At 47.1% G+C, this 15417-nt stretch overlaps 1 protein-coding gene across 1 annotated transcript in view; it reads right to left on the bottom strand.

Moving 5' to 3' along the window:
* NCOR1 (nuclear receptor corepressor 1) overlaps positions 1-14189 on the bottom strand; it is a 140663-nt gene extending 126474 nt beyond the window's left edge. Inside the window, exon 1 of the mRNA XM_081940448.1 lies at positions 14089-14189. The gene's annotated coding sequence lies outside the window, so the exon portion shown is untranslated. The remainder of the gene's footprint in view (positions 1-14088) is intronic.
* Positions 14190-15417: the final 1228 nt, after the last annotated feature.

The raw sequence follows: 15417 nt of genomic DNA, 5'->3' as shown, positions 1-15417 counted from the left end.
GCATTCACAACTTCTGGAGGCAACTTCTGTTCCACTGATTAATTGTTCTAACTGTCAGGAAGTTTCTCCTCAGTTCTAAGTTGCTTCTCTCCTTGATTAGTTTCCACCCATTGCTTCTTGTTCTACCCTCAGGTGCCTTGGAGAATAGTTTGACTCCCTCTTCTTTGTGGCAACCCCTGAGATATTGGAACAATGCTATCATGTCTCCCCTGGTCCTTCTTTCCATTAAACTAGACATACCCAGTTCCTGCAACCGTTCTTCATATGTTTTAGTCCCCTAATGCTCTTTGTTGCTCTTCTCTTCTCTGCACTATACAATATAATACAATACAGTAGCAGAGTTGGAAGGGACCTTGGAGGTCTTCTAGTCCAACCCCCTGCCTAAGCAGGAAACCCTATACGGTTTCAGACAAATAGCTATCCAACATCTTCTTCAAGACTTCCAGTGTTGGGGCATTCACATAAACCACCCATAAAAACCCAGAAAATTCTTTTCAATGTTCTTGGGAGTTTTTCTAACTCAGCCATTGTCACCTCACTTCAGCAGTTTCCTCTCTGTGTGGGCAGGTTTATCACATTGGCCTCTGCATCCCCCAGAAAGCTGGAAGATTATCTCTAGGGCCGGTCTTAAAACCAAAATGCTTTTTCTTTTACAGACAAAATAAAAACGGGGGAAACAGTGAAAGAGTTTCCAGTGGTTTTTAATAAACGGATGAACAAAGCTGGAAGGGATCTTGGAGATCTTCTAGTCCAACCCCCTCCTTAGGCAGATGATCCTATACCAGGGGTGTCCAAACTTGGGAACTTTAAGACTTGTGGACTTCAACTCCCAGAATTCCCCAGCCAGCATGGCTGGCTGGGGAATTCTGGGAGTTGAAGTCCACAAGTCTTAAAGTTCCCAAGTTTGGACACCCCTGTCCTATACCATTCCAGACCAATTGTTTTCTGGCAGACATTTCCTAACCAAAGGAAAACCGTGTGCTTTCTGTTTATACATACATACATACATACATACATACATACATACATACATACATACATACATAAATGGCTTTCCTTTTGGGTGTCAGCCATCAGAAGGCGGATGTAAGCCAAGTTCACACCTCGTTTAAGAAAGAAACTGCAATTCTAACAAGGAAACAGAAAGACTAAAAGAGTCTCTTTGCTAACAATTGCAGGATAAACAGAGATTAAGACCAGACTATCAAGCAATAAACAATACCTCCATCCAGGAACTCCCAACTGAGACAAACAATCAAATGATTAACCACATCCTAATCAAGGAAATACCAAGGCAAGACATACCCAACGACAACAACAATGACAGAGCAAGCCACTTGTGCATGAAAAGAGAGCAAACTCCACTCTCTTCTAGCACTGATGATGTTCCCTAGCTGGGTCATGAAACGTCTGCAAGGAAAACCACCACGCTCAGAGAGCACCATGGGCCCCATAGTCCTCCTCATCTTCTTCTTCTTCTTCTTCCTCCTCCTCCTCCTCTCCACACACCCCCTCCATCTTCTTCTTCTTCTTCTTCCTCCTCCTCCTCCTCTCCACACACCCCCTCCCTTATAGCACTGATGAGTCTACCTAGCTGGGTCATGAAACGTCTGCAAGGAAAACCTTCAAGCTCAGAGAGCACCAAGGACCCCACAGTTCTCCTCCTCCTCCTCCTCCCTTCTAGCACTGATGATGTTACCTAGTTGGGTCATGAAACGTCTGCAAGGAAACCATGAAGCTCAGAGAGCACCAAGGGCCCTTCCTCCATCTGTCCTCCTCCTCCTCTTCCTCCTCCATTCTGCCAATCCCACTCTTTTCTAGCACTGATCATGCTACATGGCTGTAATCCCCATCAATTACAGGTAGTCCTTGATTTACGACCACAATGGAGGCCAAACTTTCAGTGGCTAATAGAGGCATTGAGTTTCGCCCCATTTTACGACCTTCCTGGCCACAGTTGTAAAGTGAACCACCGCAGTTCTTACGCTAATAACACGATTGTTCAGTGAATCTGGCTTCTCCACTGACTTTTGCTTGTCAGAGGGTCGCAAAAGGGGATCACGTGACACTCCGTCATAAACCGTCATAAATACGAGTCGGTTGCCAAGTGCCCAGATTTTGATCACGTGACCACGGGGACGTGACTGTGGGGCTGCTGCAACCGGTGTGTGAAGAGTGGCCCCACATCCCTTTTTTTTTCCAGTGCCGTTGTTAACTTCAAACGGTCACTAAATGAACTGTTGTAAGTTGAGGACTACCTGTAGAAAGTGATTTTCTTTTTTAAAAAAAGATCCATTGTGCAGGATTGGACCTGGGACTTCCAAACGTCTGGTTCAAAACTGAATCCCCTTCTCGCCACCCAAGTCATGCCAGCTCAGCAAGGATGGGTTTCGGCTAGAGTTACTGCCGATTCGGTGTGCCCGCAATTTGCGCGGGTGCGCTCGCAAGTTGCCTGTAAATAGGTCTGCGTATGCGCGGAACATTAAAAATGTCATTAAAAAAACATGCCGCGGTGACCGGGGAACTGGTTCGGTGGCATGGCCAGCCTGCCATCCCTACCAGTTCGGCCACCCAATCACAATTTCTATTTCCTGAACTGATAGCAACCCACCTCTGCAGCTCAGTTAATAAGTTGAATCGATACATACCGTATTTTTCAGAGTATAAGACGCACTCCCCCCCCCCTAAAAGAGGGTGAAAATTTGGGTGCGTCTTATATACTGTACCCCCACCCACCCACCGTCCCCCACCCTTTGGCCTCTGCCTCCCAGCAATTTACCTCCTTGCAGCAAACGGGGAAAATGGGCCTTGCGGAGGCTGCAATAGGCTATGGCAATCCCTGCAGCCGGAAACAGCTGATGATCAGGAGGGTTAAACTGAAATTGAAAGTGAAACTTGCTGTTTGCTCCAGGAGGCAAATTGCTGGGAGGCAGAAGCAGATTTTTTTTTCTTGTGCTAATCAGGCTGTTTGCTGCAAGGAGGTAAGTCAATAACTATAAATGCCTACAGAATGTTCAAATTATTAGAGCTATTTTTTAAAGATTGCTTTATTATTGTTCTAGACAGTTTAACAAAATGAAGCAGCTTTTTACAATAAATGCTTGATCGGAAGAGGCCCAGTGCTATTGTATCTTCTTTTAAATATCAGAGAATAACTTTACTTCTAGAAAGCACATCAATTTTAACAGCATCTGTACAAGTATAGTCTGAAATGTAACCCTACAAACAGTGCATATTGTCTGTACTGTTTGCTGTTTGTTGCAAGGAGGCAAATTGCTGGGAGGCAGAGGTAGATTTTTTTCCCCTTGTTTTCTCCCCAAAAGCTAGGGGCGTCTTATACTTTGGAGCGCCTAGTACTCCGAAAAATACAGCAATTCAAACATCATAAAGGTGGCACAAAGATCAAAGTCACCGCCTAAGTTCCTCTGAATTTGAAGAGGAAATAACAGGAGATAATAATAGATACTGAGCAAAACAAAACCAAAAAATTACCCTTTTTTTCCTGCTATATTAAAAAAGATGGGGTAGGCTTTTTCATCAAACCTCAATATTTATGAAAAGTTGCAACTAGGGAGGGAAGGGCTTACTTGTCATTTATTTTTTCTCTTTCATCCCTGCAACTTTAACTGTTTTTATATTTTTATATTCAGAACTGTACTTTCATTTTGCTGCGCTGGAAGCCTCCTTTTGAGAGAGCCGTTGAGGCCACTTGGAGGTTTAGCTCTGTCCTCGGGGTCACCTGAGTGGCGCAAATGGGGGGTGGAGCCTTCTAGGCTGCAGGACACAGGGCAGAAATCATCCCGCAGCCAAGAAGGCTCTGCATTCATTTGCGCCACTCAGGTGACCCTGAGGACAGACAAACCTCCAAGTGGCCTCAACGGCGCTCTAAAAGGATGCAAATGACCAGCTGTCTGCAAGGAGTGTCAATCCTTCCATTCCCTGCTATTCAGTCAGAGCTGAAGAAGCTTCTTGAATGTGAAGCGAAGCATCTTCAAAAGAAAAAAACAAGAAAGTCCAGTGGCCTCCTGGAAAAAGCACCTTTGGGACAACCGGGATCTGGATGATGGTGAATCTATATAGACTTTTAGCGACACGATTTGGGATGAAGACCCTTTAAATGGTGTGGGAGTAGGAATGGATTTCCAGAGGGAGGGGGGAAATTGCAGACTACAGAAACCATTTGCACCACTCAGGTGACCCTGAGGACGCAGACAAACCTCCAAGTGGCCTCAACGGCGCTCTAAAAGGATGCAAATGACCAGCTCTCTGCAAGGAGTATCAATCCTTCCATTCCCCACCATCCAGTCAGAGCTGAAGAAGCTTCTTGGATGAGAAGGGAAACGTCTTCAAAAGAAAAAAACAGGAGTCCAGTGGCCTCCTAAAAAAGCACCTTTTTGGGACGGAGAATCTCTACAGACTCACAAATCTAGAAATCTAATTAATATAGGGAAAGAAGTGCATTTACTAAGCAGACAGTCAAGGTTTCGTTTTGAGGGCATAAGATGGGAGAACTTGCAAGATTCAAAGAAGAACAATCGCCTCCAGACAAATCAGGAAGTCAGCCCATCAGGTTGAGGAACATGGGTGATGGGGACTTCCCCTTGCCAGAATCCGCCCCACCTCACAGGCATTGTAGCCGGCTCTGACTCTTAGCGGTAGTCCTTGACTTACGACCACAACTGAGCCTCAAAGTTTTGTTGCTAAGCGAGACAGCGGTTAAGTGAGTTCTGCTCCATTTTAACACCTTTCTGCACACTGTTGTTAAGCGAATCGCTGCAGTGGCGAAATTAGTCGCACGGCTGTTAAGCAGATCTGGCTTCCCCGTTGACTTTGCTTGCCAGAAGGACGCAAAAGGGGATCGTGTGACCGCGGGACGCTGCAACCGTCATAAATATGAGTCAATTTTCACCGCAGAATTTTGATCACGGGGTCGTAAGTGTGAAAAAGGGTCACTTTTTTTCAGGGCTGCTGTAACTTCGAAGGGTCCCTAAATAAATGGTTGTAAATCAAGGACTATATGTATTTTACAAACGGTGTTTTGTACTTCATCTCTTTTGCGCAACCGTGCCAAGGGGTTAAGGCCGTTTCCTCCCACCCCCACAACCGAGGGCCTTCCATATGCACTGGATTACAAGGCCCATGACCCTGAGCTGCACCCAGCCTAGGATTGAATTGCATCCCCAGCCTTAATTCCGTCTGGAGGCTGTCGCACTCGGAAGGCTAAGGTTACACAGGGGTGTGTAAGATTTCTCGATCAGTCTCTCTCTTTGGAAGGAGAGATAATAAAAAAAACAATTGGACTGTGCAGAAATGAATAGGTTAACCCTGAGAATAAAGGATAAAGAGGAATCTGTGTACTTCAAGAAATGGGGAAGATTTTATGATGGGTTAGAGAAAGAATATGAATAAGAAAAGTAAGCAAGAGGGAAGAAAGAAGGAAGGAAGGAAGGAAGGAAGGAAGGAGGAGGAGGGGGGAGGGCTGTATTGAGAATTAGAATAGATTAAATAGATTAAAAAATTAGAATTAGGGGGAATATTGTTATACATGTTTTTGTATAACAAATTTAAAGTGAATGCTAGAGGTTAAGATTAGATTTTGAAAAAGGAGGATATTAGATATAACCAAGAACAGTGTTATGACTATTAGAAGGCTGTAGTAAATATTGATTGAAAAATGAAGGAACACGTGCTGATATTTATATATATAACAACACTAGACTATGTTCGTTTGATTAATGTAGTAATTTTTATTTGTATTCATATTGGTTTTGTACCAAAACGAACGATACTCAAGACACCACACGGTCCATGCAATGATATTGATGATATTGGTATATGTTTTTTTTAAAAAAAAGATTTCTGGGTCACTGTCTCTCTTTGGAAGGAGAGATAATTAAAAAAATAATTGGACTGTGCAGGAATGAATAGGTTAACCCCGAGAATAAAGGTTAAAAGAGGAATCAGTGTGCTTCAAGACATGGGGAAGATTTTATGATGGGTTAGAGCAGGGGTGTCCAAACTTGGGAACTTTAAGACTTGTGGACTTCAACTCCCAGAATTCCCCAGCCAACCATGGGGAGGTTGGCAGTAAAAGAAAACAGGTGTATGGGATGGTAAGCCAAGCAATCCCGGTCATGTATTTTAATTTTTTATATGGAAAAATGAATGTTTAAAAGTGTTAAAATGTGATACGAATACTCTACAAGCCTCCCAAAGCCTATGCATGCCCTGTTTTTGGCAAAAACGGACCAGTTTTTGCAAAAAAGGGCTGGTTTTTGATCGTTTTTGCCCCCCCCCCCCCCCGCAGCACTTTGCAGGCCTCTCAAACTCTCTGCATGCCCACATTTTTCACAAAAAACAAGCCGTGCAGAGGGTTTGGCAAACCTGCAGAGTGCAAAATCTTTTTTTTTTTAATTTACCTCTTCAAAATCTTTATTTATTTTATTTATTTTATTAAATTTGTTAGCTGCTCCCTCTCCACAAAGGGACTTGGGGCGGCGTACAATAAATAAAACACATAATATAAAATTACACATTGTGCGGAGGAGGTATAAAAACACAATACATCATTATTATAACATAGAAATAATAAAATAAGTTAAAATTAGATACCCCCATGGAAATTACAAGTTTAAAAATTGCCAGGAGGAATGAAATGGAGCTATGGTTGAGCCAGGCCTGCTAATTGAAAAAGGTGGGTCTTGAGTTTTGAACGGAAGGAGCGGAGGTCGGTGGTAGTCCTAATATCCGGGGGGAGGTCATTCCAGAGGGCTGGGCCCATCACAGAGAAGGCCCTACTCCTGGGCGCCGCCCTCTGACACTGCCTAGTGGATGGCACCCAGAGGAGTCCCTCCCTGTGAGAGCGAATTGGTCGCATGGATGTATGGGGCAGGATACGATCCCGCAAGTAGCTAGGTCCTATGCCATGGAGCGCTTTGAAGATGGTAATCAACACCTTGAAACGCACCCGATAGACCACAGGGAGCCAGTGCAGCTCGCGCAGGAGAAGTGTTATATGGGAGTATCTCGTACTTCCCATAATCACCCGCGCGGCCGCGTTCTGGACCAACTGCAGTCTTCGAGGGCATCTCAAGGGGAGCCCCATGTAGAGAGCATTACAGTAGTCTAGGCGGGACGTCACCAGCGCGTGAGTGACTGTGCGAAGGGCATCCCGGTCCAATAGGGGGCGCAATTGGCGCACCAGGCGAACCTGGTGGAACGCCCCCCTCGCCACGGCTGCCACATGGTCATCCATGGACAGCCGGGCATCCAGGAGGACGCCCAGATTGCGCGCCCGTTCCATGGGGGCCAGTTGCTCGCCCCCAATGGCCAGTGTTGGAATTAGCTGGTTGAACCGGGGGGCCGGAAGCCACAGCCACTCCGTCTTGGAGGGGTTGAGTTTGAGTCGGTTGTCACCTATCCAGACCCGTACGGCTTCCAAACACCGGGACATCATTTCAACGGCCTCGTTGGGGTGGTTCGGGGTGGAAATGTACAGCTGTGTGTCATCAGCGTACAGATGATATCCCACCCCAAAACCACGGATGATCTCACCCAGCGGTTTCATATATATATGTGAAAATCTTACACTCCGGTACGTCATATACACCGCAAAAATACAGTCATGTTTGCCCCCAAAATTGTTTTAGGGTTTATTTACTGGTTAGGTCTTGTTTTCGGGAAAATACAGTACTAAATGCATCTGTCTGGCTGAAAAATCACGCTAAGAGTTATTTTCCAGTTGGGTCTTATTTTGAGGGGAAAACAGGATATGACCATGGCAGCATCCCCATGGTCGCCTGATTAGGATGCTTGACAACTAATTCACATTTATGACGGCTGCAGTGCCCGGGGTCACATGATCCCCTTTTCCGACTTTCTGACAAGCCAAGGCAGTGGGGAAGCCAGTTTCATTTAACAACCATGTTACTACTTCAGCCACTGCAGGGATTCCCTTAACAAATGTGCCAAGGAAAGTCGTAGAACGGGGCAAAACGTATTTAACTAAGTTAATTTTGTACTCCGTTGCTGTCGTAGGTTGAGGGTTACCTGTACTTGGAAAGAGTAAAGGAGTAAATAGGAAAATAGTTCAAGCTAGTTCTCGACTTGCGACCACAACGCAGGCCAACGTTTCTGCTGCTAAGCAAGGAAGCTGTTAAGTGAGCTTTGCCCCATTTTACGAGCTTTCCTGCTGCAGTTGTTAAGTCAAATCACTGCAGTCGTTCGGATGGCAAAACGGTTGTTAAGCGAATCTGGCTCCCCCATGGACTTTTGATGGTCAGAAGTCGCAAAAGGGGATTGCATGTCCCCAGGGACACAGTGACCATCTTTAATACAAACCAGCTGCCAAGTGTCCCAATTTGGAATCAGGGGATGCTGCAACGGTGTAAGTGTGAAACAGTGGTGGGTTCCCAGATCCCGTTCTAACCGGTACAGTTGGAGCAGGCCTTGCGGTGTCCACATGGACTCCCACAGCCCACGCATGCGTCTTAGCACCTCCGCGAGCCTCCGCGATGCTCCAGCTGCTCAGCAGAGCGTCGCACAGGCGCTGTATGCGTCATGCGTGGAAGCGCCAAAGACTTTTCCTGCCTAGGCAGAGGGTTGGACTAAAAGACCTCCAAGGTCCCTTCCAACTCTACTATTGTATTGTATTAAAAGACCAGTAAGAAGATTGGGCGGGCAGGTGGGCCCTCCGGAGCATCATAACGGAATGGTATCCGGTGCTCCGGGCAGGCTCCGATACAGCCGTACCAGGGCGTACCGCCTGCAACCTGCCACTGGTGTGAAAAATGGTCAGCCCTGACTTTTTCAGTGCCATCATAACTGCAAACGGTCCCTAAACCGTTTGGTGGTGGGACTATCTCCGGGGGGGAGAGGGGAGGATGAGTCTGCCTATCGAGAGGAGATGGACTGGTTGCTTTCATGTTGTGGAGACCATAACTTGGTCCTTAACACCAATAAGACCAAGGAGCTTATGGTGGACTATAGAAGGAATAGATTGGACATCTAGCCCTCGCTTATCAATGGAGGCCGAGTGGAGCAAATGGCCAGTTTTAAGTTTTTGGGTGTTGTCTTAAAAGAAGACCTGAGACCTGGGGACCTCACATTGCAACCCTGGTCAAAAGGGTCCAGCAGAGATTATACGACCTGAGACTTCTCAGGAAACAACTGAATGGAAAACCGCTGGTGACCTTCTACGGCTGCACCACAGAGAGTACTTTAACTCACTGCGCCTGTGTCTGGTTTGCCAATTGCACAATGGCAGATAGGGCAGAGCTCCAGAAGGTTAACTTCATTGCCCAGAGGATCATGGGTTGCCCCCTCCCCTCCTTGGAAGAGTTTCATAGCTCCCGCTGCCATAAGAAAGTTCAAAACTTCCTTAAAGATCCATCTCATCCTGGGTACCTTTTTTTTTAACTATTACCATCCGGCAGACGGTACAGGACAATAAAAACAAGGACAAATAGGCTGAAAAACAGCTTCTATTCCAGAGCAGTAACTATATCAAATTCTACGGTATAGTGTAATATTAATGCAATATCAGGTTTTTCAATTTCAACTACATAGCATGTCAAGGATGTGTCTCTATGTTTTTTTTTATTTTTATAGTTATAATGTGCACTGAAGATGGCATTTAATTTTGTTGTACGATGTGCAATGACAATAAAGTAAGCTAAACAACTGGTTGTAGGTCAAGGACTAACTCTAGTCAAAATGCCATCCCAGTAAAACTGCCGCTGAGCTCCTAGGGTTGAAAGAAGGGTCCCATAGGAATTTTTTCCCAGTAAGAATTCAGAAATGGGCGACCCTATTTTTTCCTCCAGGATATTTTGCCAGCCTTCCAGGTCCTGCTGGCAGCCTGGGGATCACTTAGCAGCAAACATTTTAGGCTCCATTGTGGTCATAAGTTGAGGACTACCTGCAGTTACACAACCTCCAGCAAAGCTACTCACTCCTCACCTTCCATCCATCCCGTATTATATAATTTTCTCCTAAGATATAAAATGGAGGAAGAGACAGTAAACGAGACAATGATTAGCTGGGGAAGAAATTTTGGCCATAATACAGAGTTTAAAAATGGGATAAACTCAGGCAGTGATGGCGAACCTTTTTTGGCTCGGGTGCCATAAGTGGGGGGAGCGCAGGGGGGGTCGTGTGTGGGCGTGCCGTACCCATAATGCAATGTGCGACCTCCCCCGGTGCGCATGCGCACGCTACAGGCGCCACCCTCCATTTTCTGCATGCTTTTTTCGCCCTCCCCAGGCTCCAGAGGCTTTATAGGAGCCTGCGGAGGGCAAAAACAGCCTCCCTCCGCCCCGCCCGGAAGCCCTCTGGAGGCTTCAGGGACCTTCAGGAGGCTTCCCTGAAGCCTCCGGAGCAGTCAAAACGACCTTCCGAGCAAACCGGAAGTTTTGAGCGCTCCAAAGGCTTCAGGGACCTTCAGGACGCTTCCCCGAAGCCTCCGGAGCAGTCAAAACAAACTTCCGAGCAAACCGGAAGTCCATTCCTGAACTTCCGGTTTGCCCGTAGGGTTGGTTTTTTGCGCTCCGAAGGCTTCAGGGAAGCTCATGCAGCCTCCGGAGGGCCTCTTTTCGCCCTCCACAGGCTCCTATAAAGCTACTGGAGTCTGGGGAGGGCAAAAAATGGCTTTAAAAAAGGGTGAATTTAGCTGGCCAGCACGCACATGCGCGCTGGCCAGTTCACAGGGCAGTGCCCTGACAAATGACTCCACGTGCCACCTGTGGCATGCGTGCCATAGGTTCGCCATCACTGAACTAGGGGAAAAAAATTATAAATTCACGACGGCAGTAGCTTACAAAGAAAACCTCTATAAAATATTTTATAGATGTCATTTGCCCCCAGTGAGATTGGCCAAAACGTACCCAAATTTATCCCCCAATTGTTAGAGATGTAGCCATAAGTCTGGAACATTCTACCATATGTGGTGGACGTGCCCCATCACAAGGAAATACTGGTGCAAAATTCGGAGATGGTTGGAAGAAATTACGGAGCAAAAACTAAAACCAGAAGCATTCTTATTAGGACTATTAGATTAAAAAAATGGATAAACATCTTCAATACATATTAATTCATACACCCACTGCAGCTTTCGCACAAAACTGGGAAGAAATCAATACACCCGCAGATGAAACAATAATCTTTCCCACATTCTTCATTCATTCCTTTGGTCAGCCATTCCCAGCCTGTTTTCACATCAAATCTGTCCCTCCGCCAGCGTTTTCCTAACCGGTCCAACTCCACTTCCCCAATTCTTGCAAGTTGCAGAGACATAGAATGGGACACAGGAGGGAAGGGAGGTAGGCTGCTTTGGGTATGTCTAATTTAAAGGGGGGGGGGGGAAGGACCGGGGTGACACGATAGCTGTCTTCCAATATTTGAGGGGCTGCCCCAAAGAAAAAGGGGTCAACCTATTCTCCAAAGCACCTGAGGGCAGGACAAGAAACAATGGATGGAAATTAATGAAGGAGAGAAGCAACCTGGAATGAAGGAGAAACTTCCTGAGAGTGAGGGCAATTAAACAGCGGAACAGAAGTTGCCTCCAGAAGTTGTGAATGCCCCAACACTGGAAGTCTTTAAGAAGAGACTGGACAGGCAATTGTCTCAAATTGTACAGGGTCTCCTGCTTGAGCAGGGGGTTGGACTAGAAGACCTCCAAGGTCCCTCTCAACTCTGTTACTCTGCTTAGTCCTTGGCTTGTAATTTATTACAAGTTTATTTAGTGAGCGTTCAAATTTACAATGGCACAGAAAAGTGACTGGACCATTTTCACACTTTATTTCATTTTAGGAATTTTATATTGCCGCCTATTGGTGGCAATATATCCACTTAGGACTTTTGGTCACGTGGTCAAAATTCAGACACATGGCAACCAAGTTCATATTTACGATGGTCGCAGTGTCCCGGGGTTAAGTGATCCTCTTTTGTGACCTTCTGACAAGCAACGTTAAGGGGGAAGGCAGATTCGCTTAACAACCATATTACTCTGGCTAAGACCGATTGTAAAACGAAGCAAAACTCACTTAACAAGTGTCTTGCTTAACAACACTGGTCTCAATGCTGGTCGTAAGTCGAGGATGACTTGCAAATGCACTTTTAAAAAAATTCTAAGACTATTGCATAATTTCTGTTTTGGCTCCCCCTTTTTCCGGTTAGATTTAAAGGCAATCCTCGAGTTACAGCCATTCATTTAGCGACAGTTTTAAGTTACAACAATGCTGGGTGGAAAAATTAGTTATAACCAGTGCTTGCACTTACAACCACCACAATACCCCCCAAGATAACAGCATCAATATTTGGGCGCATGACAATTAGTGTATATTTACACTAATGATCATTATTTGCTATGCTAGACCATAGTAACTCTTGGGTTGAGAGGGAGGGGCTGGCCCAAAGTCCCCCAGTCCTAAAATTTGGTCCAGTGGTTAACGCACCACGCTAGAAAGCAGGAGGTGGGGAGGCCTAGTTGTGCCTTAGAAGGAAAGCCGGCTAGGTGACTTTGGGCCGATCACCAGGAGACTGGAAGTTCTAGTCCTGCCTGAGGCATGAAAGCCCATTAGGTAACTTTGAGACAATCACCAGGTGAAAGTGAGTTCTAGTCCAGCCTTACGCCTGAAAGCCAGCTGGGTGACTTTGGGACAATCAACAGGGGGTGAGTTCTAGTCCTGCCTTGGGCATAAAAGCCAATTAGGGAACTTTGAGACAATGACCAGGTGAAAGTGAGTTCTAGTCCAGCCTTAGGCATGACAGCCAGCTGGATGACCTTGGACCAGTCCCTCTTGCTCAGCCCAACCAGCTCACAGGGTGTTTGTTGCTGTTGTTTTTGTTGTTGTTGTGAAAACAGGAGGAGGAAGGATATTTCTCTGCCTTGTTTGTAAAAATAATAAAGGTAGGATTGCAAATACCGGTAAATAAATAAGGAGGGACAGAGCCAAACTTCCCTGCTCCTACAGCAGCCACTAATTCTCTCTTCCAGACTGCAATCTAAACACTGGTCACCTCCATAAAGACTCTACGATCCATCATCCCCAGCAAGCACAGCATGTGTGCCAGCCAGACTGAGGCTGTTCATTACAATCAGAACAAGAGAGGAAATGCCAAGAGCTAATTCTGAGGTTGCGATCTGACACCGCAAGCAGGGGAACTCAGGCTGGCCGGGGATGATGGGCACTGCCGCCGATTAAACATGTAAGGCAGGGGACGATGGGCGTTTGAGGCAGAGTGGCGTCCTACCCATGGAGGAGCACTCAAGGCTGGAAAAGTGCAGCGGCGGGGATGATGAGAACTATCTCAAAGCTACCGAAGGGGGGGGGGGGAAATAAGGATAGGGGTTGGGGATGATGGGATCTGGCAGCCGGATGATTGTGGACTGCCCAGCCCCAGGATGGGGATTGCAAGTGAAGCAGTCAGGAAATGGGGCAGAGCAGGTGGAGGGATGGGGGGAGTTATATGGAGTTGGGGATGATGGGATCCCATCCTCCCCAACCTTTACATCTATGGAGATTCTGGGGGGAGTGTGAGGCTGTGGATGATGGGATCCCATCCTCCCCAATCTCTATATCTATGGAGATTCTGGGGGGAGTGTGAGGCTGTGGATGATGGGATCCCATCCTCCCCAATCTCTATATCTATGGAGATTCTGGGGGGAGTGTGAGGTTGGGGAGGATGGGAATTGTAATCCCAGGAACAAAACACAAGGCCAGCGAAAGAAACACAAGGAATATAGGGCTGGGTGTCAAAAGCATACAGATATGGGGAGGGGGAGTGCAAACTAATACAAAGCGAGGGGGCTGCTGCTGTGGACGATGGGAGGTATAGTCCAGGCGCACGTGCCCACAGAACCAGGCTTGGCGGAGAGCGATGGGTGGTGTAGTCCGGCGCCTCGGCAAGGCTCAAGCGGAGGGTCCCCCTTCGCCCCCCCTCCTCGACCTGTCAGATTGCCCCCCCCAAAAAAGCCGGCCTCGCCCCCCGCCTCTTCCGTCCCCTCCCTTTACCTTCTCGCCCCCACCCCCGAGCGGCCGGAAGTGCCTCTCCCGGGAAGGAGCCTCGCCGGGCCCGGCCTGGCCTCACCTCATCCTGCAATTCCTCGGCGGAGTCGGTGGCAGCGGCGGCCGCGAGACCTCCTCCTCCTCAGCCGCCGCCATCTTGGCTCCCCCTCCCTCCGAGCCCCCTCCCTCCGGCTTCCCCCAGGCCCCGCCCCGCTCTCCCCTCGCCCTCGCGCAGCGGGTCCTGGCAGCACCGCCGACGCCCTTTCCCCCACTCACCCGCGGCAAGCGCTTAGAAATTCTCCCGTCCGCCCATACGGATGGCTCTCGCCCTTTGTTAACTCTCTGAAGAGGGAACGGTGAGAATGAATTCCATTTAGAAACGCGGGAACCCGATTCGACGTAGGAAAATTCACTACACCCCTCCCAGGACCGTACGGCAGCAATTAAGCGAACGGTGGGGACGCTCCGTGGGGGCGGGGGTGGTGGAAAAAGAGCCGGAGAGGCGCGCCGGCCAATAGGGATGCAAAAGGGGAGGGGCGTGGCCCCGAGCAACCAGCCAATGGGAGGGAGCAGCTCAGGCGGCCTCTGAGGTGAAGGCGATAAGGGTGGGGGGGCTTTGTAAAGGAACATGGTAGACTATAGACATAGCAAAAGTGCAGAGGGATATGTGCGAACGATATTGCGACATGATTCTTGAGAAAACTTGCTTTTTGCAAAATTTACTTTATTTTCCCACGCTTGCCAGCTCTAAATTGAAGAGTTGTTTTTGCTTTTGCTGATCATTATTTTTAAAACCATGCCAGATACATTATTATTCAACCACATCTGGCAATCAAAATAAAGGAAGATTTTAAAAAAACAAATTAAAATAACTCTTTGCTATACGGTCTACTAGAAATAAGATTATTCTTTCTGGAAAAAAATATTGCAACTGTTGCTTAACCTCTTTAAATCCATGGAGGCTCTGGTTTCTATTCCCCGAGATAATAAACAAAAAAATAGCTTTTTTTGTAGACTTTGCATCTGTATTTCAGCAAGAGAAAGGTCTCTTCACTTTTCTAAATCTATGGGCTGGATACTTCCGGCTCTTCCCCGGGTGACGTCACGTCCAATCAGAGAGCAGGAATGGTGAGCAGCCTGCCCCAATGCCATTGGAGGGCGGGAATTCAGTGCCCCCCCCTTGCAACCAACTAGATAGAACATAGCATTCTTACCTGAAGTTAATTAAGAAATCAAGACAAGGAAAAGGGCGGGGCAAAGTCTCCTGGAATTAAGCAACTACATTTAATTGGCCCTTAATTGGAATTCAGCAAAAACTCTTGTGCACAACGTTAATTATTTGGGATGCTTTGGGTTAGCAATTTATAAAGGATTTTGGCTTCACTCTTAACCATATTATGTGCATAACCAT

This window comes from Natrix helvetica (assembly GCF_964273705.1).
Source record: "Natrix helvetica genome assembly, chromosome: 2".
In the NCBI taxonomy this organism is placed as follows: Eukaryota; Metazoa; Chordata; class Lepidosauria; order Squamata; family Natricidae; genus Natrix; species Natrix helvetica.
This window is presented reverse-complemented; position numbering and strand designations above follow the sequence as displayed.